At 37.3% G+C, this 24,923-nt stretch overlaps 1 long non-coding RNA gene across 1 annotated transcript in view; it reads right to left on the bottom strand.

Moving 5' to 3' along the window:
* LOC141448584 (uncharacterized) overlaps positions 1–3,293 on the bottom strand; it is a 61,966-nt gene extending 58,673 nt beyond the window's left edge. The window contains exon 1 of the long non-coding RNA XR_012455143.1: positions 860–3,293. This is a non-coding gene — a long non-coding RNA (uncharacterized lncRNA). The remainder of the gene's footprint in view (positions 1–859) is intronic.
* Between the last annotated feature and the right edge of the window lie 21,630 nt (positions 3,294–24,923).

Consider the following 24,923-nt stretch of genomic DNA (forward strand, 5'->3'; position numbering starts at 1 on the left):
CCACTTTCAAGATACGCATGCGCAACTATACCACCACCAGAACTAAACCCCATTGGTCCTATATCCCCCACCAGTATTAGACCACCCATTACTGTGACGTCACGTGGAAACCCACGCCCCTACACGTGTCACCCTAGAGAGTAAAAAAAAAAAAAAACTAAAACCCTACTCTTCTACGATTCAGCTCCGTACAATCCCGAAGGCTTTACATCACATCTAACTGAAACATTCCTCACACGTGCCTGACGCCCATTTGGAAGTATACTGGTCAAAGACCTCTTCTAATGTATTAAAAAAAAAGAAAGGAAATCTTGAAGTTATTTTTCTACTTCATATCACTGAAATTGCTGATCTTTATTAAAAAAGTACGAGTAAATTAAACTACACGAGCACTCTACCGGACTTTCAGCAAATTAAACAGGCAACCAATGACATCTATTGACTACGGCATTAAACTAAACTGAGGAAAATTAAGTTATTTTTTTAGCGTTAATTTTTTCATTGCAAACAAAATGACGCTAAGTTCGAAGAAACTTATCCATTTATGAATATACGTGAACACCATTAACGAGAATGAAAATAATACCCACGTAAGCTTAACTCACGTAAATACCTAACTGGGCACCAAGCTTTTCGGAACAAGATTATGACACTTAAAATGTACTAATAGCACGACGTGCCCCAATATCTGAAAGAGAAAACGTAAGGTTTTGATCATATTAAATAGGGCAATATCAATATTGGTAACTTGATAACAAAAAAATTGTTCCACTAAATGATTTAGTCACCACAGGTTTAAGATTTTGTTAAGATCATGTATTGCGTAATAAAACTATTAAAAAATGAAATGAATACTTACTCAGTCGTTCATTCCTTAGTTTGACTTGCTACGTAATCCAGAATATTCGTGAGCAAAAGTAACCGTTACAAACAAGGCAAATAAACAAACAAAAAATAAGTAATTACCAGACTGAAATTACATATTACTTATTTCTCATGTAATACCAATGAAAATATATATAAATAATTTAAAAAAAGTATTAAGAGCCCCCCCAAGAAAAATTACGCGAAAAGTACTAAACGAAGCTTTGTGACAGAATGAGGCAGCGCCTCTAGCGCAGTATACAGCCAAGTGTCCCGGGTGGTGGGCTAGAGTGGACGAGGGGTAAGAGGGGGACCCCTCAAGGGAGGGGTTCGGCACATGGGTTTCAGCTTCACTCACTAGTCCGCCCAGTGCTCACTCTTTCTTACTATTAAAGCTGGATTTTGTTTTTACTCTATTACCTACTTCTATTATTTCTGTATGTTTGTATAAGATTTTTTTTTAAATAGTTTTACTTTTTCATTGTTTTAATAAATTTTTAAATGAATTACTTATCACTTCCTTTTTTTTATGATATCTGAGAAAGAATGCGGAGATTTTCTCGATTTTTGCTCTTTTTTTTACGTGAAAATTGAGATTCTGATCACAAAAAAGAACCAGTTTTTTGGAAAAATTTTGTCTGTCTGTCTGAATGGGCAGAACAAAAAAAAAAAAATTGGAGAAATCGCGAAATGTTCAATTTTTCCGGAAGTACCGGATTACTTGAATCGATTGTTCAATTTTTTTTCTTTCCTTAAAATGAACTTTTGAGGTATCGTCTTGCATTCACACCGATCCTATTCGTATTTAATTTCTTGGCTTCTAAGTAAGATGTCTGGATATCCAGGTTTCAGCAGTTAAATTCGTTTTAAGATTCTTTGGGTCTAGAAAAAATGGTGTTTTATTAAAAACATGTATAAAGTAATGCGTGGTTATGAAGCATGGTTTTTTGTAAGTGCGAGATTCTCAGTTCCAATCCCATCTGTAATTACTTTGTATTAGAAAAATGGTTAATAATAAAGTATATGCTTCGATTCGAGGCACCTAATTTGGGTAGCCCTGCCTGAAAAAAAATGAGGCATTCTTCACTAAATATATCAATACCACGAAATTTTTTCACGGTATTTTCTTACTTAGAAACCCACGGGAGTTATTTTACTTCAATCTTTGTTCAATAATAACAATTAGTAACATAGATGCACGTTAACAGATGTTTGGGTAATAAAAAAACAGTACTTTTTTAATAGAAACATTTAAAAAAAAAAAAAATATGGACTCAGTATTGTATACCTACCTTCGAGATACTGATATATGTATATTAAAATCGCAACTTACCGATAAAATCCGGAATAGTCACTTTAATGAGTGCATTTCCGGCAGTTGTGAACAGTATTAAAAATAATTAGTAAATTAGTAAAATGTAAAGTGGTGTGTCGTCGATGATGCCCTCAAATTAGTTACAAGAGAGGTGCCACGGTAGCCGAGCGGTTAAGAGACTAGACCGGCAATGCTAAGATGTATTGCTGGTTAGTGGGTTCGATTCCTGGGGTCTAGGTCTTGGATTTTATTTAATGGTTAATATGAGAAATTTATAGTAAAGTATGTTAGGCGGTTAAGAGACTAGACCCGCAATGGTAAGATGTATTGCTGGTTTAGTGGGTTCGATTCCTCAGTGTCTAGGCCTTGGATTTTATTTAATGGTTAATATGAGAAATTTATAGTAAAGTATGTTAGGCGGTTAAGAGACTAGACCCGCAATGCTAAGATGTATTGCTGGTTTAGTGGGTTCGATTCCTCAGTGTCTAGGCCTTGGATTTTATTTAATGGTTAATATGAGAAATTTATAGTAAAGTATGTTAGGCGGTTAAGAGACTAGACCCGCAATGCTAAGATGTATTGCTGGTTAAGTGGGTTCGATTCCTGGGGTCTAGGTCTTGGATTTTATTTAATGGTTAATATGAGAAATTTATAGTAAAGTATGTTAGGCGGTTAAGAGACTAGACCCGCAATGCTAAGATGTATTGCTGGTTTAGTGGGTTCGATTCCTGGGGTCTAGGTCTTGGATTTTATTTAATGGTTAATATGAGAAATTTATAGTAAAGTATGTTAGGCGGTTAAGAGACTAGACCCGCAAAGCTAAGATGTATTGTTGGTTTAGTGGGTTCGATTCCCGGTCTTAGGCCTTGGATTTTATTTTATTTTTTTATTTATTTTTTTTTTTTTTTTGGCGCATCAACAGCTGAGGTTATTAGCGCCCGGAGCTTTTTCCAGTGCACTGCCGGCCTCCGGACAGTGTTCTCTCGTTACAGACAACACTGTCCATCACCGAACAGTGAGCTGTAAGAAGCTCCTAGGAAGAGAAAATCTAAGGGTCAGCTGCTGGATTCGAACCCGGGACCTCCGCGTGGAAGTCCAGTATGCTAACCTCATAGCTAATCCCTTCCCTGGATTTTATTTAATGTTTAATAAAAGAAATTTACAGTAAAGTATGTTTGCTAGTCGCCTCCATCCACGACACCTAATTGGTAATTGGACGTAAAGCCGGCCTGAAAAAAATAGGCAATTACTTTACTTTACTTACTTACTTACTAGTTACAAGAGAATCTGTGCTAAATAGATAGGAGAGGTCCTTTACGGTTTAAGGGGAAGTGATTGGTACAACCAATCGTAGCCCTTGTACCTTACCATTCGTAGTTTTTTCAGTTAAAAAGAAGTAAATTTCAGTAAAATTCTTTTTTAAAAAAATTATCAATTTCACGTTGGTGAGCGGAGGCCATAGAAAGAAGCTTCGCGAGATGTTGACTCTCTTCAAATCGCAAAGGTAAAAATATCCGTTCTAAAGAGAAAGTGGTAGAGGTGAGTTCTCACGAGTAGTATTTTTTTTCCCCCCACGAAATATTCCCTGTTAGTGGCATCACTGGCCGGAGAACAAGTCGACTTGCTGGCATTAAAGCTTTGGTAAAGGTGAAAGTATACACGGGAGAGAGAGAACTGGACCGTGTTTCCGGGATAACGAGTGAGCTCTCGTCGGACAAAGCTACAAACAGAAAAAGGAACCTGTTCTATAATTTTGTTTATTTACACTTCTTGTACTTTCTCTTGCCCCTAGTGAGGGAAGCTTTGTGATCGTGGTCAGAGACAAACGAAATTTAACATTTACACCGGAAATGATCGTTTTATGGTTTCCTGGTCAGGAAAACCTCTTACGTTTTTTCTCTGACCAAAGTTTTCTTGATACTTTCAATTTTTCAATAAAAAGAAGTTCGCTTCAAAATTAAACATATTCACTTAAATGGGTACTACTTTCAAAAAAAATCGCCAAATAAAAAGTGGGGATTTTTAAAATTATTTATTTAATCATTTAAAATAAATCATAAAAGCTATTTTCGTTAAAAATATTGAAAAATCAATTTTTGGACGTAAATCGACCAAAATTGTGGTTTCTTTCAATTTCTCTTACTCTACTATAATAAGAGAAAATATAGTAATCGTGTAGATTATCGATTTTGAATTTTGATTTGAAATTTCCGTTTTTTAAGGGCAGTTTAGAGTACGAGAAAAATGAATTTTATAAATGGGCCTGTGCTTGAGTACGTGTATCCCTACAATAACTAAAAAACGAAAATATCGTAGTTGGTTTTCATTTATGTGTAAGTAATCGCCTATTTCAGGCGGGCTTTACGTCCAACTACCAATTAGGCGACTAGCAAACATACTTTACTGTAAATTTCTCATATTAACCATTAAATAAAATCCAAGGCCTAGACACTGAGGAATTGAACCCACTAAACCAGCAATACATCTTAGCATTGCGGGACTAGTCTCTTAACCGCTCGGCTACCGTGGCGCCATATTCAGGTGTATTAATGAGCGCTAAAATAAATTCTTGTTCAGCCAGAAGTGACGCAATATTCAGTGGATTTTTTCCGCTTTCTCGAAAAATGATTCCTAGAATTTTTTCTGAACTTCCTCTATATATATAATAATCTTATAACTTTTTTCTTGGACTTGATCCGCCATAGCTCGCATATTTATTGTATCCCTGACCACCTTCGAACGTTCATCCATTATCAGGGGAGAATTATCAGTTTGTTTGAAAGATTTCGACTTCACCTTATGTTTCCATCTCTCTCACTACATTTGCTGACATAACTTTTACTTGATTATTTTTTAATAGAAATATTCTATGTTTAGAGCAATTCTAAGAGGGGGGTGTTTTTATTTCAGGATAATGTACGTTTACAAAGTTTTATCACTCAGAAAGTTTTAGAGTAAGAAGGTGGATTTGTTGGAGCCACGATAGTCTAAGAAAGTCGAGTGTGTGTTCGCACTAGATTTCTCTATCTATCTTGGGCGGAAATAACTTTATTATTTTGTTGCGAAGGAGTTGCGGATTTTAGTTTACGCATCATGAGTAACGCTCCGCACCCCCCTACTGCTCGGCCAGCGCTTGTCCAAAGCCTCTCTCTAGTGGGCTCCTCCTGTAGCAGCGCTATTTAGTTCGGCAGGAGAGTTGGTTGGAAGTAAAATTGTGTTGTAGGCCGCGCGCACCTAGCGCATATCTGGGTCACACAGCCAGTATTGATTCAGGCCCCCACCACTGGAGCGCTGGGTGCGACCTACTTTCTTACACGTGGCCCAGAACGCCGCACAACCACAGCTGCAGGCCTATACTACGGACAATACTACATCACCTACTCGTAGCTCCTTCACTCTGTTCTTCTTGGCTGATTCTTCTTCGCCATGGTTCTTCTCCTTTTTTTCTTTTGACTTTTCCCTAGACTCTTTATGTTCGACTTTTATTCGGACTCGCTGCCAAATATTCACCCCCGCCTAGACCGCGGGACAAGATATCAAAAAGTCAATAGACTTTTTTTCTTTTTTTTTTTTTGTCTTACTAGCATACGCTTTATCCTCTCGTAAAGTACGATTCATACTCTCTAGCCGAATACCTTGTAAGAAAGACACAGAAGACGCAGTGGAGGTGGGATAACCAATCTCTTGGTGGGGGATCAAGTATGCTTTATTTTTGGTTACAATCTTCCATCATTCTTGCAGAATTCTCAACCTTGACGTCGCTCTTTTATCTGCAGTGGACTTCTTTCTTTTAGTACCGGCCAATCTGATATCCCGCTTAGCTCATCTTTTATCCGTCAAACAGTAAACCATAAATAACCGTTCCAAGAAGAAATACCTTATCGACATACCAGAAAGGCCCACGAGTTCAAAGTTACTACCTCTATTTTTCTAAACTCTTTGAAGGCAGAGGTTTCATCCCCAACTGGCTTCCCTCAAATCTTTTTTTTTTGCAATTTTCCTCCTTCTGCATTCTATTCGACATAGGTGGAGGAGGAAACGGCACTGCAGGTGTTTTGTCAGGGTGAGGGGGGGTCTAAGGATGTGACTCCTCGGGGAGGAAAAAACCAAGGCCTGAGGAGCTTTACCCGGGAGCCGCTCTCCAGATTTAGGAGTCTGAATAAAAGGACGGGTCTTGAGAGTGAGCTTTAGAGTGGTTTTCTTTCCTAGTATTACCTATGGAATATAGGTCAGGCGAAATAAAGAATAGAAAATTTGGAATATATAGAAAGCGTAAACAATTAAATGGTATAGGCCAGGGGTCGGCAACCCGCGGCTCGCGAGCCGCATGCGGCCCTTTTATCCAAATTGTGTGGCTCTTCAGCCTGCCCAAAATATATTGTATAGTTATTGAAACAAATGAAAATTCCATTTATTAAAGGTATTTTTTCAAAAATAATTTTGAAGTAGGTTCGAAATTGAATGGAATTATACAATATCAAAATAAAGTACTTGATTTATATTGTAGGACTGCCGCCTTTTCATTCGTTAAGTTATTATTTATTTGTTTATTTACTTTGCAATATGTGAAAATAAATATATAAAACATTTAAATGTTATTGAATATCGTAAAATCATAAATTGTGATCTACAGAATTTTTTACATTGCGGCTCTTGATAAGATTTATTAAAATTATTTAAGGAGAAAATGGCTCTCTACTTGAAATAGGTTGCCGACACCCCCCCCCCTGGTATAGGACACAGGAATACAGAAATCAATCAGTGCTATCGAGAATTTTAATAATTTGTATTGTCTAGGATAGGAGCTCACGTGGTGGATTATCAGGATGGATTATAGAGGAAAGAGTTCTCTAGCTGTTGTATTAGGATTTCAGGATGGGCTTCTGTGTGAAAATGAGAAATCGTGAATGGATAGTTTCAATGACGAAAAAAAAAAAAAGTTTCTATAGATCTTTCTTGAAAAAGATAATTTTCTTAGATCAGTCTAATTATTGTCGGCTATTAAATTGAGATAATAGTTTTCAGTAGAGGTTGAAAACTTTAAATTATACTTATATTTCATTTGAAGTGGGAAATTTCATTAGGGGCCACTTCTGGGAGAGGGGTGATTGATTGATACGTCCTGCTGAAGTACTTTTGCCAGTGTAATTGACGGTCCTGTGTATTTTAGGTACTGTAAATTGTTAGAATTCCAAGTTAGAACCAAATTCCTTATTTGGAAGTACTACGTAACTGAATTATAGTCTAGTTATTGTTAGTAATATTTCAATGTTTTTTTTTAAAATTCTTAGTTAATAACAATGTTTTAAAAAATATTTAGTTAATAACTCGAGAATTGGAATAAACAAAGTTGTATGAGAGTTTAGGTTCTTTTGTTTTTTAGTTGTAAACAATAAAAGAATATTTTCGCTAAATAATGGAATTAGTTTTAGTAAAGACATTGTTCTTTTAAAAGAACTTAGGCAATAGTTAAACTGGTAATAATAGAGATGATTCCTTAAAATAGGACGCAATCTTTTTCTTTCATTCTGCCAGGATTAAACTGTTTTATATCGTAAATAGATTAGAAAATGCAATAATTTTTTTAAATGTCGTTTTATGTTTATTAACTGACATCAAAAAATTTTAATATCCAATGACATCATAATCCGTGGGGGGAACATACAATAACTTTTCGTTATCATTACAACAACCTGCCCTAACGTTAAATGCTAATAACCCGGAACTGCAATTCACATGTTATTCAGTTTAATTGCTTTTATTCTCATGAAATTGGATAACTAGTTAAAATTCATTCAATTTAAATAATGACGTCACAGTAATTTTTACCGTCACTTCCTGTATTCTGAGTAAGTGTAATCGGTGCAGATGTTTTTTTTTTTCCTCGAATTTTTATGCTGTCCACCAGAAGTACTCATTTTGAGTCGGAAAAATGATTTCACTCGCTCCCCCCCCTCTTGTGTCTGTCTGTGTACAGGGTGAACCAGTAACTATTGTCCATAGGCCTACTGTGTGTAGTACATCTAAAGTGGAGTTCAATGACGTATTGGCCAACTTCATATTTTCTACTGCTCTTGAGTGACGTCACTTTAATTTTTTTTTTCTAAAATCATTACTTTTTTTTTCCAATAAAAATGTTATTTCTCAGAAAGTTTTCGTCACGAATCCGATTCTGATGACACGGTTAGAAAATTGACAACATTTTGAAGCATAAATTATTCTCCGAAAAGCCTTAAATCTTCCTCCTGGATACTGGGAAAATAAAAGTAATCGGCAATTTTTGAAGAAAACTCATTAGGCCGTTATGTGATCATTATCAGACCTATATGCTGGCACTTTTTAGTATAAGTTTCCTTGCCTAATGTGGGCTTTTAAACGGTATATCATTTGGCCAGCATTCCTTTTATCTTCGTATGAGAAATTGCACTTAAAAAAAAAAATTACTTCTGATCTCTCTGAAATATTTGAGAAAATGTTAGGAAATATTTGTAATCTTTGACTTCCTTATTAACTTGATAAACTAACACTCTTGAGTGCTCGTGAACACATTTTCTTGCAAAACAAACGTAATTTCTCTAGATAAATTGAACAATCCGAAACAGGCAGTCGCATATTTCCGGTGGAACGATCATTTCTTTCTTAACTCGGAAATTTTGGCGATTTCCTGTTTAGCTCTAGTGGCTAAGTTGGTACTTCTTTAGCTTAGACATCTGGATTCTGATGAAAACTTGAAAGTCGAAAATCTACACCGGTTACCATATTTCCTGTTATGAGTAGATTAGAGAGAGAGAGAAAACTTTAAACATCCGAAGAGAAAAATTGATAATAAATTGAGTGAAAAGCGGATATTGTGGCTAGAATGCGTGAGCAGCGCTCTGACAGCGCGGTGACCTAATTCTACATTCTTCAGCGTATCGATCTGACAGTAGCTACCACACTTTAATTCTTACTGAGGAAATCTAATCGATACATATTACTAACTGAAATCTAATTATATTTTAAAAGAAATCGTGGAACTTCTTTTTTTTCCATTCAAAAAGAAACGATAAAAATCTGGTGTGAACACTCACAAGACTTCCACTTCCGCTGTTTTTACGTCATTAAATTTTTCAAAATGGCACTTCCGGTCATCCATTTTTTTTTGTTTGGATTCGAACCCGTGGAATAAAAAGAAGAAGTAAATCTGGTTTAAAGAAAATTGTGGCAGCCATTTCTGGGGAATTCCTCCCAAAAAACTGGGGGGAGGGAGAAATAATCTAAGTGGCACTTCCTCTTTGCTGATTTTCTCTCGAAAGCTTATTTATAAGCCGCCGATGGCTGTACCTAAATTTAGACTTCCTGCGTTGTTTCATTCTTTGAGTTACGTATAGACTGACGTACAGACGTGGGAGGAGAGGGATTCAGGGTACCTCAAAAATGGATTTTTTTTCCGAAGACAATTCATTATTCAAAATTTGACGTAATAAAATTTTGCAGCGAGCGAACATTCCGGGAACTGCATGGATTCATCAATTTGAATCTTGAAAAAAGAAACCTTGTCAAGTTCCGTCAAAAATTTTTATTTTTTTGGGGTAATATAAAGAAAGTTATTTTGAGTTATTTCCTGTTAGTAAATAGACGGGTCTTATTTTTCTTTTTTCACACAGGAAGTACCCTTTAAAAAAAAGCATATTTCCGGTAAAATCAACAAATTTTACACGTGTTCAAAACTTACGAGGGTCGTTTGAAAAGTCCGTGCAAAGTCAGAGAGATAGCAACACTGGCGCGTATCGAGGTTATGTTTAGTTAGTAGCATCTCTTGGAAGAACACACCACCAAGTTTCAGCCAGATTGGTCTATTTCTTTGTGTTTGGCATTCGTTTGAATCGAGGAAGTCGAGTGATTTTCAAAAAATGGACGAAAAAGAATTTCGTGTGTTGATTAAACACTACTTTATGAAAGGCAAAACGCCTCAGGAGACTAAAGAGAAGCTTGATAAACATTATGGTGACTCTGCACCTTCGATTAGAACAGTTTATAAGTGGTTTCAAAATTTTCGGAGTGGCCATATGGGCACAAGTGACGCTGAACGTTCTGGACGCCCTGTTGAGGTTACTACTCCAGAAATCATTGATAAAATCCATGATATGGTGATGGATGACAGAAGAGTGAAGGTGCGTGAGATTGCGCTAGTGCTGTGGGCATCTCGAATGAACGGGTACATAATATTTTGCATCAACATTTTGGACATGACAAAGCTATCCGCAAGATGGGTGCCGCGATTGCTCACGCTTGACCAAAAACGAAATCGTGTGAAGTGTTGCAAGGGACGGTTTGCAGCTGTTCCAGAAGAATCCGCAGGACTTTAAGCGTCGTTTCGTCACTGTGGATGAAACATGGATACATCACTACACTTCTGAGACCAAAGAACAATCTAAACAATTGGTTACCAAGGGGGAATCTGCGCCAAAAAAGGCGAAGACCGTTCCTGAGGAAAGATTATGGCGACTGTCTTTTGGGATTCGCAAGGAATAATCCTCATCGACTATCTGGAAAAGGGTAAAACTATTACAGGTGCATATTATTCATCGTTATTGGACCGTTTGAAAAACCGAGCTGCAAGAAAAACGCCCACGATTGGCCCACAAAAAAAGTCCTTTTCCATCACGACAACGCACCAGCTCACACCTCAGCAGTTGTGGTCGCAAAATTAATGGAAATAGGGTTCCAACTCGTTTCACATCCCCCCCCCCCTATTCTCCAGACTTGGCTTCCTCGGACTACTATTTGTTCCCCAATATGAAGAAATGGCTGGCGGGAAAAAGATTTTATTCAAACGAAGAGGTGATTGCAGAAACGAATGGCTATTTTTACAGACTTGGACAAATCCTATTATTCGGAAGGGATCAACAAACTAGAGCAGCGTTGGACGAAGTGTATAAGCCTAAAAGGAGACTATGTTGAAAAATAAAAAAGGTTTACCCCAAAAAATTAAGTAGTTTTTATTTTTGCACGGACTTTTCAAACGACCCTCGTAATTTTACGCATTCAATTTTTTTGTCTTAGCAAAAAGAAATGTTTGAACTGATGTTCGCTCTACGTATTATTTATATTTACACATTTCAGGTACAGTCCACTCCATAATGTGAAACAAAAAAAAATCAGAATTTAAATATTCATTTATTGTGTTATATATATGTATAATAAAAAACGAAAAAAAAATGTTACAATAAACAATTGAAAAGGAGGGGGGCGTAGTCCCTGTTGACAGAAACGTTATCTCGAGTGATAAACCACAATAACCGGCTGATAGTGTGAACTTATTATTTCCTTTTATTAATATTATTATTGGTTTTAATTACATTTTTTTTAATTAAACTAATAATTACATTAAATGCGCAATAAAATACAAATATGCATATGTAGTGATAATATCTGTGTGTGTTTTTAACGTGCACATTTACTGCTGTAATCAGGACTCTGATAATTGCTTGTAATGATGATCTATTCAGTGGGGAGGGATTAGTCGAGTGGTTTAGACTTTAGAGTACTGGTTTCTAAACGCGGAGATCATGGGTTCGAATCCAGCTTGCCTAGCCCCGTTGATTCTATCTCTTCCTAGGTATTCTCTTACAGTTCATTGTCCGATGATAGTATTGCCTGTATCGAGAGAACACTGTCCAGAGGCCGGCAGTGCGAAATAAAGAGCTCCAGCTGCCGATGACCTCAGATTTTGGAGTGCCTTAAATTTTTTTTTTTTTAATCCTGTTCAATGTAAAAAGTAGTAAGTAAAGTCAAGTAATCGCCTATTTTTTCATGCGGGCTTTACGTCCAATTACCAATTAGGGTGTCGTGGACGGAGGCGATTAGCGAACATATTTTACTGTAAATTTCTCATATTAATCATTAAATAAAATCCAAAGCCTAGACCTGGAGATCGAACACACTAAACCAACAATACATCTTAGCATTGCGGGTCTAGTCTCTAACCGCCTAACATACTTTACTATAAATTTCTTTTATTAACCATTAAATAAAATCCAAGGCCTAGGCACAGGGAATCGAACCCACTAAACCAACAATACATCTTAGCATTGCGGGTCTAGTCTCTTACTTTACTTTACATACTTTGCTGTAAATTTCTTTTATTAACCATTAAATAAAATCCAAGGCCTAGACACCAGAAATCGAACCTACTAAACCAACAATACATCTTAGCTTTGCTAAAAATAAAGCTATATGCTTTATATTTTTGAGTTGGTAGAATTGTATTAGTTAGAATCAGATTAAAGGAGAAAGCTGACTGAATCTATGCACCAGATATTTCCTTTATACGCTAAAGTTATCTTTGAAGACTTCCGCCCAGTTTTTAGAGAGATTTGGAGGAAATGGAGAACTCGAAACATTTGTTGATAGCTGCGTGCTATGTATCATGATTTGCGACACGTTCCACCGGCCCACCTCATCTGACATAATGATATCATTCCCAGAGCGTATTATCATTTATCGTGGAAGATCTTGACACCAGGGTGGAGAAGTGAGGTGATATCATTTCTCACACGACACAGTTCGGCTGTTACTTCTTCCTCTCTCTGTTGTCACATATCTTCTGGTCTAGCCTGTTGACATTACCACTGCAAGTACTGTGTACGGTCGTTACTTTAGTGTATAGCACGTAGAGCTTCTTATTGAAGTAGCTTGATTTATGAAGATGGGGGTACACAGAAGGAAAATTGTAAATTGCAGTTGTAAATTTATCAAATTTCTAAAAACATTTTTTGTCTTTGTTTTGTTTAAGTTACTACATATACCTGCTGGATCTTGTAATTGATTGCGTTACTGAAGTCAACTGAGACCCCGTAGGGGGAAGTGGATTAGCCCACTTCTTCAGGGTACTTGGCGTCCCTGCGGGTATCCAAGCCTAACATCATGAACATGAGCAACACCCCAATACATTTACACAGTACACATAGGGGGCATAGTCATCTGTACAAGGGGGGGGGGTTTATTATCTCGGAACCGTTGATGCAGATTGTGACAGGATGAGGTGGAAACGGCCTCTCACTTGCTGTTTGATTGCGCTAGGAAATCTTTGGAGACCAAAGGAGATAGTAGCGCAAAAAGAACTATTAGGGAAAGTCCTTAACCTCTTTACCTCTTTAGTAGGGAAGGGTTCGTCCACTAGATCCAATGGGGAAGGCACAATAAGCCTCTTTTGGCTGCGGTGCCGTGGGCATAGGTCTCGCCCCGATAATCTAATATTATCTAAAGCCAACTGAGAGTTTTCTGAAAAATATTCAGTATCCAAACACTGCTAAATAAAGTAAAGTAAAAAAAGAGTAAAGTAATCGCCTATTTTTTCAGGCGGGCTTTACGTCCAACTACCAATTGGTGTCGTGGTTGAAGGATTACTTTACTATAAACTCATATTAAACATTAAATAAAATCCAAGGCCCTAGACACTGGGAATCGATCCCACTAAACCAACAATACATCTTAGCATTGCGGGTCTAGCCTATAACCGCCTAACATACTTTACTGTAAATTTCTTTTATAAACCTTTAAATAAAATCCAAGGCCTAGTCACCGAGAATCGAACCCACTAACCAACAATACATTTTAGCATTGCGGGTCTAGCCTATAACCGCCTAACATACTTTACTGTAAATTTCTTTTATAAACCTTTAAATAAAATCCAAGGCCTAGTCACCGAGAATCGAACCCACTAACCAACAATACATCTTAGCATTGCGGGTCTAGCCTATAACCGCCTAACATACTTTACTGTAAATTTCTTTTATAAACCTTTAAATAAAATCCAAGGCCTAGTCACCGAGAATCGAACCCACTAACCAACAATACATCTTAGCATTGCGGGTCTAGCCTATAACCGCCTAACATACTTTACTGTAAATTTCTTTTATAATCTCTGCATCTCATGTGGGGAAAGTCATCTTCGGAATTCTTCGGAGGAAGTGTCTGGAAGGAGAGGAGGGAACATATGGCGCTAAGGAGCTGCTCCCAGCACTTCCCTAGCCCACATCATGCTACCAATGCCGAAGGATTGCCAAGCTAAGGAGGGTAAAAATCACGATATTATTCAGCACTGCGAAAATCAAGACCACATGTGTTCAAGTATACTCTCAATAGGAGGTCCAGTTCTCGAGAAGATACTGGCATAGTGGATTGGGATAGCAGTCTAGGATGGAAAGGAGTTTTGAGCAGACGATTTTGGATATAGGAGTGTACGGGGGATAATGGGCGCAGTCTCTGTGGAGTGAGTCAATTCTAGTGCTCTTGGAGAGTCTGTTGCGAGTCTGAGTAATTTGTTCTGTGTTGTCTTTGCGAGTTTCTTGATGTTGCTACTACAAGTCCAGGCTCCAAGCGGAGCAGGCGTAGAGCAACATCGGCCTAATGACTACTTTGTAAGAATTAAGAGAAAGTATGTAGATGACGTCACATTTTATTATATCAGATTTTAACCGGAAGTATCCGTTTTGACGATATTTGTTTTCAAAAAAATGTTTATTTTTTTCCCCCTGCGCGTATTTATGTGGCTGTGGACAAAAGTAGCCAACCGGGAGTTCAATCGATTTACCAGTTTTTTAAAATTTTATTTTCTAATTTATTAGCATTATTTTTTTGGGTACCTTGGGAGAGGAAGGTGCTATTCTTCCGGTCTAAAGTACAATTTCAGTGTAATTTACGATTTTACTGGTTTTATAATATATAGTGGTTAAATAACTGGATTAAATTGTGACGTCAAAATAAATTACAGATTTTTCATTGGATAGTATTGAAATATACGTTCCAAATATGACGTACATTCGTGCCGCCATTTCTCTCTTAATGAAAAAGAACTCTAAGCCAATCAGTTTGTTATTTCCGAACATGTCAAAGAATTTGGGGTAGGCCATGTACTGGTGTACCTGCCAAGTTAACCATTTTTTACCATCAAAATCTAAATAAATGGCTGCCAAAAAAAGGCTCTTCCACAGGTATATCTTATTCCTTCACAGAGGAGCGTCTTCCTTCAAGGAAAAATGGTGTTTATACCATTTGTTTTTTTGTCCCGCTTCTTCTACCTGCGATGGTCTGCCATTTTGTTTCAGTCCATACTGGTATGATGTTTGAAACTGTATTTAGAATAGAAAAACATCTGTTTGTCCAACTGTCTGAAATGTAATTCTCTTCCAAAACGCTTTTTGAGGTGAGAAAGCTTTTGAGGTGATCATTCTCGAGATACTCCAGTTTTAGTCTTGGGTAATCACAAATGGCTTTAGCTTCTGTTTTGGCTTCTTGGCAGAAGTATCTATCGCAAAAAAAAATTTTATGTTTATTGATAAACGTCTGAATTGCAATTCACGTTCAAGACAAGCGACCAGAAGCTGGTGCGACTAACTTGATAGTCTATCAAGACTAAGACTAACCAATAAAATTAGTACTTTTCCCAACTCACTACTGAAACCAGATTTGGATTTTGCGGACTCAAAAGAATGGAGCTGAGCAAAAGCAGTCCTATATTCCAAAAATTCTTCACCAAATGGCTAACGCACCATCCATGATGATCTTGATGATACCATTCATCAACGACTTCCAATCCATTAATCCAGCAGTTCTTATCTCATACTCTTCCACTCAACAATCCTATTCGACATCAGAAGGGTTGTTGGCCGCTCGATTTCTTCGGCGATGGAAGATCAGCCATTAAATATTGTTTTTGGTGAGTTACCACTAGGTTCCTCTGCTGACAGCTGGTTTACTTGATGCAGTTCTTTGATTGGCTCTGTAGTAGGAAAATTTTTAATAAATTGACTTAAGACTTAGGGACCTGTACTTCCAACCTTTGACTTTTTTGACTTTTGACTTTATTTTCTTGCATTCAAAAGCCTTTCCAAAATCATATTTCCTGAGAAAAACTTTCAAACGGAAGTGATAGGTTTATTTATTTTTTTTTGTTTTTTTTGGGGGGCATTGGCTTCCGCCATACAGCCAGCATCGTCTAGGTGCTTATCCCTAGAATATCACTCACTCTCCATTCTTACTTATAATACATTCGCTTCACACATTCATCCCTCTACTATATACAACTATTTACATACAAACTTACAACTAATGGATGGATCAGTACTCCAATATTCCTGCCAGCCTTACAGCTAGAACCGAAATTAAAATCACGTAATCCTTCTCTAATCATTTTCTTCCATTCATTCTAATCGGCTATAACTTTTAAATACATTCATATTTCATTGCTAGCTCTGCTACAGATTTAAGCACATAGATGTTGGTGGTGAATATTATGTCTTCGTAGCGAAATGGTGCTTCTAAATACCAGTATAAGTCGTCAAACATTCGTTTCCTTTCTACTACATAACGTGGACATATCCATTATTATATTGTCTTGAAATCCTCCTCCTCATTGCAATCTACGCAAAGAGGAGAGGACCTTAGGTTTATACATTATGTGAAAATTTCAAAATAAAACTCTTTTGATGACTCATTGGACATTACTACGCGTTTCCGGTGTATAATTCTTGAAATCGGAAAAAGTACTATGTAACGAAAGCTTAATTCCACCTTTCACTAAAATAACTCCGCTTCAGTAAAGATTACTGGGAACAATGATATAAGTTAAAGTTGGTAACGCTGGATGTTGGTAGTGAAAGGATGGTAGACATTCGGACCCTGGGTTTTTAGGGTTCTATTGGAGTCCACCATTTTGTTAGCAAAATATTTTATTAAGTGTACGTGAGGAGGTTACAGTGATGTTACTTCCGGCCCGCAGAGTACATGAGATGGGCGGTACATCTTAGGAACGGAGCTGGTTTTTTATGTGACTGCCAGGACTACCAGGTAAAAAAAAAAAATGCCAAACCGACCGATAAGGGGGGAACAGCATGGAGGGTGCATACTCTCTCTCTCTCTCTCTCTGTGTGTGTGTGTTCCAGCAGAGGGAGAGAGAGGTCCTGGAACAGGGAGAGTGCCTCGCTCCAGATCCAGTTGGTGCTGGTTTTGTTCGGGAATGCTCTCTAGCGACAGCGCGGGATGGAGAAAGAGAGGAGAGCAGCGTTCCTCTCTTACTAGACAGCTCTCGGATCGATTCCCGCCAAACTCCACATGACCCAGTTATTTGGCGCGCCCTTTTTATGTACATATATATAGTATATACTACATCACTTCCTTCTATTGTATGTATTTGCGGCTGCTACTACTGCATTATAATTCGCGGTTATTTTTGCTTTTTTTACTTTCACTAACCTATCAAGAGATCATGCAGTTTTCCAACTATGAGTCATCATCAGATGAACACATTTTATGCGCATCCCTGGACACTCTAAACAAAATTTTTTTTTTTTCTGCAACCATGTAGGAATGTTCTCATTACTCAATTAAAATCAGCTGTGTAATGCCCAACTTTACCTCACTAGTGGGGAAAAATTCCCATTAGTGTCACTTTCCTCACTAGTGAGTGGAAAAACTTTATTGTGGTTAATACCCACGCTTCCGAACCATAGGTAACGATTGGACGCAGGGTAGTCTGGTATATTCTTAACTTTATGGCTCGGGACAAGCATTTCCTTTTGAAAACTGGCTGCAGCGCCCAGAGACATCTGTTACCGGCTGCGATTCTCTCGCAAATATCTTCTCTAACACTGTTATTAGAGGTTAAAACTGCCTCCAAGTATTTAAATTCTTTAACCCCTTCAAAAGAATATTCCCCCACCCGTAGGTTCCGGAATATTCTTCTTCTTCTCGTATTGACCATATACTTGGTTTTTTCGCTATTAACCTCTAAACCGAATTCCTTCGCAGCCACATCCAGCTCCAGAAAAGCTAATTTTAGCTCCTGCTGCGACCTTGCCAGTATTGCCACATCATCGGCATAAGCTACTATTTGCACCATTCTATTGTAAAGATTGCCACTCAAATTGATTGACAACCTCCTCACAATAGCTTCCAACACTATATTGAACAGTGTCGGTGACATTGGGTCCCCTTGTCTCAGACCTGAGTTTATCCTAAACTCTCTGGAGGTTTTCCCTTGGATTGCTACCTGCCCATAGTTGCCGGCCAAGCACATTCTGACGAGCCGAATCAATTTCTTCGGGTATCCCAGTTCTCTCATACATCGAAACAAACCAGCTCTACTAATCCGATCATAAGCCATTTTAAAATCTACAAAGAGCGAGTGAGTATCCACATTTAGCTCATAAAACTTTTCCAATATGGCCCTCACTGTGAAAATATGATCCATTGTAGATCTACCCGGTCTGAATCCACTTTGGTAGTCCCCAACAACTATTTCTGACCTTTCCATCAATCTTTTATTAATTATGGTTGCCAGAATTTTGTATGGGACACTCAAGAGTGAAATCCCTCTGTAGTTGGCACAATTTAAACGGTTTCCTTTCTTGAATATAGGGCAAATAAGTGCGCCAGCCCACTCCTTAGGCATTACTTCACGGCACCACACATCCGATATAAGATGAAACAATGTATCTTTATTTCTTCCTGCTGCTTTCAACATCTCAGCGCTCATCCCATCCACTCCTGGGGCCTTGTTATTTTTCATCAACTCTAAAATATATTCAAACTCGTCTTTTGATGGCGGGCTTTCCAGTTCTTCTTCCTCATCATCATTTCTTCCTACTTCTCCCAAACCTAAACTACCCTCATCCTCATCCAAGGCCCCCTCATTCAAAACCTCTTCAAAGTATTGAGCCCATCTCTCAAGAATTGCCGCTTCGTCGCAAATCAATTCTCCCTCTTTACTTTCCACTAAACTTATTCTCGGCTGGTACCCACCTTTTATCTCTAATTTTCGGGAACTATTACATTCCCATAATGGCTGTTTCGAGGTTTAAAGTTGAAAAAAAAATACTAATAACATTAATTTTATCGGTTATATTAATTATAACATTAATATTTCTAGTAGGCTATACTTTGTAGCCCACTAAAGGTGGCTTAATTATACAGCGCTCAATTCACCACCTAGCGGTCTACACCGCGACTAAAACAAGACGTTCACGCGCCAGTCGTGTTCACTCTTGCACATCCCCACCACTAAAAAATTTTTCTCCCCACTCTGCGGACAGCCCTACTTTCACTTGTGTGTGTGTGTGTGTGTGTGTGTGTGTGTGTGTGTGTGTGTGTGTGTGTGTGTGTGGTGAAGCAATTTCACTTTTGCCTTTCACAACTCGTTTTCAAAAATTCCACAATAATAATAATAAAAGAAAGCACAGAAAATAAACTTCCCACCTACCTGTATGGTGAAATTCCATTGTGAATTCATGCATTAAATGTTGCAAGTTTTATCTTGCTTTAACATGAAATTAACCACATACTTTAATCCATGTATTTAAATTCTATGTATAGTCGAGTTAATTACCTTTTAATGGTGGCTTGTAAATGTGAGGTTAATGATTTTGGAAAGCGTGTATGAAAGTTTTCCCAAAGTGAAAGAGGGTTTTTCTTTTTTCTGGAACGACAGGAATACTAATTGAGTGCATGGTAAATCATACTGAAACCTAAATGGGCTAATTATTGTTGGACTTGTTAATTATCGTACTCCTCATTGGCGGAGAGGGAATCAGTGAGATTCGTGCTAGTGTTAAATGAATTTACAACTAGCTCAACTAGTAAATAATAGTTAAGGTTAATTGTTTATCTAGTTTTTGGGCTTTTCTTCAAAAATTGCCCCCAAAACATGAACTGAATTACCGGCACCAGAATATGGTTTAACCAATTAAGCGTGTTTGACGTGTATACACAAATCTCTATTACGGGTGCGTTTGACGTGTATACTCGTTGTGGAAAAATATAAAAATTGCCATTAACTATAAAAACTCGGTAATTTTAATAAAATACAATAAGAATATTATTTGGTGGGATGTTTCCTTTATCTTATCCAATAGAACTGCGGTGGGAGCCAGCCAAATGATAAGTGGTTGGTACATGTTTGGTCTCCGCAATAGAGATTGGGGAATTACGTACATAAATAGAAGCTCTCAACCCTTGAGCAATGCCCGTTTTTTTACCTTAGATAGAGGTTCAGACCTCTCAGTACGAGCATGATTTCATTTTGCACAGAATCCAAAGCTCTCTTTTCTTCCTTGTAAATAAGCTCTTGCGCCCCTAGTTAACTAGGAGCAATGCATAACGTAAAGCGGTGCAAGATTTTTGAAATGAGCACAGAATGCTCTGGTAATCTCAAGCCCTCCAGAGAGATTGCAGGAAAAAGTCGTTTGCAGTGACCATTACGACTATTGTAAACTTTTGGTTTGTTTTGCTCTGCCTGCGTTCGACGTGTATACATGTCATTGTTTGAATTTAATTCCGCTCACTGTGAGGATTTTTTTTAAAAACTAAATTCCACGCTTAACTGGTTAAAATACCTGTTAACGCTTGTAATCAATTCTAGCTAAAGTATGTCTTGTACTGTACGCCTTGAATTCGTACAATTTTTGTGTCAAATATTTAATAAAAAACAAATAAATAAATAAAACAACGAAAAATGGCCGATCGATAGTTTGGCGCCAAAAGTGACGTCAAAATTACGAATCATATGTTACATCATTTTTGTAGTGGGAATAAGTTTTTTTATAACCTCATCTGGGCTTACGCATCGTCCATTTTCCCTCCAAATTTTAACCTCTACCGTCTGTAATAACATTTGTTTTGTTCTCTTTCCTGTGTTTTTACACAATTCGTTTTTCTTTTTAATTCATTTTTTTTTAAATTAATTTTTAAAGTTAATGAGTATTAATTAATTATTTTATGACATTTTATTTTAATTTAAAAAGCGCTTCCAACATTTATGTATATTGGCGCCACTTTGCATGGTAGCTGTTCTACCCTTCTCGCTCAAAAGTGCCTTTTATTTCCCGCGAAAATGTTAGAAATAAAAATAGACTTCTCTCTAATGTACTATTTTATCCCAATGGACATTCCTACCACTTGTTATATTAAAAAATAATAATAAAATAAATCAGATGCTGAAATTCCGAATTAACAGTGTTATTTAATATTTTATTGATTTTTTATATTTTATAATTTTCCGTTTTGTTTCAGATTGTGCAGTCTCCTTGTATGAAGAAGTATGGACATCAAAAAGTGAGCTGATTAGATTAGATTAGATTAGACTAGGGCGGCCTCAAGGCCTATGCCACTGCGACCCCTTTGGATCTATTGTGGCTCCCCTCACTTTAAAGCTCACCCTCCCAGACCTGTCCTTTTAATCAGACTCTTAATGCTGGAGAGCGACTCTTGGGTAAAGCTCTCAGGCCTTGGTTTTTTCCTCCCCGAGAAGTAACATCCTTAGCCACACGAGCCCCTCACACTGACACAACACGTGCAGTGCCGTTTCCTCCTCTTCCTGACAGAACCTACAAAAGGCTGTCTCATCTGCCAGGCCCATGCGATGCATGTGTTTCCTGAGCCTGCAGTGGCCAGTTAATAGGCCTACAATGATCCTTATAGCCCCACGGCCTGGACGGATTAATTCTGCAGTCAGCCTCGGCGAATAACCTTTAATAAACTCCTTCGCCTGTCTCTGCCCAGCGGTAGCAAGCCACCACTCCTGAGAGCTGAACAATACACAAGTAATATTAGAGAAATTATCCGCAATTGGCGTAGTTCGCCAAAAAAATAAAATAAATAATAAGAAATTCTAGCAATATGATAAGAACTATGTAGCGATAGCGCTAGGAGAGATTAGGGAAATAGTTGCGTAAACTATGAAAGTAAAAATCTCGTAAACTATCTTCTCTCTCTGGACACGCGTACTCTACGTTTCTAGAGATAGGGCTACTTTCTCGTTAAGTTCTGAACACTATCCCACACGGTCTGTGCGGATATCTGAGCTTTATATTATGTTGGCTACAGGATGTTAGAATATTAGAAAAAAAAAAAGGCAGTAGAAATGTGCATGCATTCAGACTAGTTCGTTACGCACTTACAGACACACTTCTCCATTTTGTTATCTATATACTACGTCTAAAGATACAATTTCCGGCAATTGTAGCGTGAAATATAGCGGATTTTCCCTTTAATAGCCTTTAAATGAAATCCAATCAAACTGATAATTTTGTCGGCAAAGTAAATGTCTTCAATATTAAATGCGTTCACCATTAAAATGTATCATTCCGAAAAAAAAAAATAGATAAAAATAAAAATAGATAAATAGATGAGGGAAAAAATACAGTGTTGCCTTTTACGACGTGAGAGAACACTGCCCCAGAGGCCGGAAATGCACTGAAAAGCTCTAAGGGCACCAATGACTCAGATATGACGCGTCTTAAATTAAAAAAAAAAAAAAAATTTATATTTAAATATAAAAACTATGAACAGTTCACTGGAATGGTACTTCCGGAAACTATGAACAGTTCAGTGAAATGGCACTTCTGGAAACTATGAACAGTTCAGTGAAATGGCACTTCCGGAAACTATGAACAGTTCAGTGGAATGACACTTCCGGAAACTATGAACAGTTCAGTGAAATGGCACTTCCGGAAACTATGAATAGTTCAGTGAAATTGCACTTCCGGGAACTATGGACAGTTCAGTGAAATTGCACTTCCGGTAATCTTCGGTTTTTTTTTTTTTCAAATTTGAAATTTAATTTAATTCATAATCAATGCTTAACTCCAATCATTTACTGAAACAGCTGAATCCGAGAGAGTCCCCAACCACAGATCTTTTAGGTTACATTTAGATTTAGCTCAGTAGCTATTCCCGGGACTAGCCTAATTAGGCATTCATATTTCGCCAACAGGAAATAAAGAAGGAGACGGCTGCCAGACAAATTTTGAGGTTAATTTCCTTTTTAGACGCGAATTCGTCGGTTATTTAGCTTACAGAATCTCTTAAAGAGCTCTTAAGCTCTTTATGAATCTTGAAACTATTCGGATTCATTTCCTCCCCACCCACCCCTTGTTGCAGTTAGTGTGGGGAGGAAATGGCCAAAATTAATTTCATCATTTTTGGCGGAAATGGTGGACAAATAAATGGGTGCCATTGGCTGCTTACTTATTGCTGCAGGACCAATACTCGTAAGTATATTTATTGCAAATATACTTTGCAACATAGAACTGCATAGCGTGCACTTGACCTTGACTTGGCACTTTGCAATTTGTAGGAAAGTTGTGCACGCCACTTCCTTGGAAGAGAGAGACAGAGCTCTTATAACTGCAACACTTCTCTCTCTCTCTTGCGCTCGTGCACGCGCACTTTCTGGGCCACCCTCCGGGTTTTTTAAATTTTCCATTGACACGAAATTATATGTAGCTCAAGTATTTTACAAAAAAAAAAAAAAAATAATAAATAATGTTACAAGTTTTAAGGGAAAATACAGGTAAATATTTCCTTTTGTTGGGTTTTTCTGCGGTATATCTCCTTTGATCTGCAATGTAATCAGACGGAAATATAAACCACTTACTTCCGTTCCTCTTGGCCACAGTTAGCATAGGGACTGGCAACCACATTCTCCATTGCGGCACTTTGTGTGCGGAGTTATTCTTTTTTTTCTATTTCTAACTGAAAATATAGAATAATTATTGATTTGTTACTACAAAATATGTTTAAGCGCTACGTTGCAAACAATTTTTGAACATGCCATTTTTGCCCATTTTAGGCATCGTCTATATGCATTGTCAAATAATAATAATAAAAATAAAAATAATAATAATAATAATAAGGTATGAGGTTAGCATACTGGACTCCCACGCGGAGGTCCCGGGTTCGAATCCAGCTGCTGACCCTTAGATTTTCTCTTCCTAGGAGCTTCTTACAGCTCACTGTCCGGTGATGGACAGTGTTGTCTGTAACGAGAGAACACTGTCCGGAGGCCGGCAGTGCACTGAAAAAAGCTCCGGGCGCCAATAACCTTAGATGTTGACGCGCCTTAAATCATTAAAAAAAAAAATAATAATTAAGAAAATTTACAATCAACCTAGCCACTTTTATCTACCGGAAAGTACAAAGATAGCTTCTTTTTTTTTTCCATATCACCGGAAGTAATCTATTCAGAGATTGTCAACTAGTTAGACCTTGCGATTTGTACGATTTGTAAACCACATCGCAATAAGGTATTTACAATATTTGCGACGTAGTTATCGTGCTAAAATGACATCTGAATTTTAATATGATCTAGAGTGGTTCTAGTAGAACAGTGACGTCACCCTTCCTTCTTACCAATAAAAATAAAATTAAATAATTTTCCCGAAAATGGTACAAAAAAATATTTTGGAAAACATTTTTTTAAATTTTTTTTTTCTTCCCAAGAAAATTGAGCCTACGTTTGTTATCACTAGTAAATGTCAAAGAAAAATAACGAATTACCTATCCCACCACTTTATACCAGAAAAACTGCCTACTGAACCAAAGTATTATTTAATTTTAATTACTACATCCGGTGGTATAAATACAGATAAATATAAAACAATAAAAATTATCAATTTAAAAAATTTAATTTATAAAAAAAATTAATAAATAATATACTTCCCTTCTCGTAAAGTTAAGAATTCATCATTTTTAGGTCTATAAAGAAGTGGTCGACTGAACTTATAGTAGAGGGTCCGATATGTTCACGTACACCTAAATGTGCTTCAATACGAGTACGTCTTCCTGAAAAATAGACGATAGTTATGAAAAAAAATAAGTGTTCAAATGATGCAGACCTTACATGATCGTTATTATAGAGAATATTTCAGTGCGGAGAACATAATTTGACCCTCTTTTTTGGTGTTAATAATTATTTATTTTTTAA

The sequence above is a fragment of the Rhodnius prolixus genome, unplaced genomic scaffold (assembly GCF_049639745.1).
Source record: "Rhodnius prolixus isolate KJV_2025 unplaced genomic scaffold, Rpr scaffold_2, whole genome shotgun sequence".
NCBI lineage: Eukaryota > Metazoa > Arthropoda > Insecta > Hemiptera > Reduviidae > Rhodnius > Rhodnius prolixus.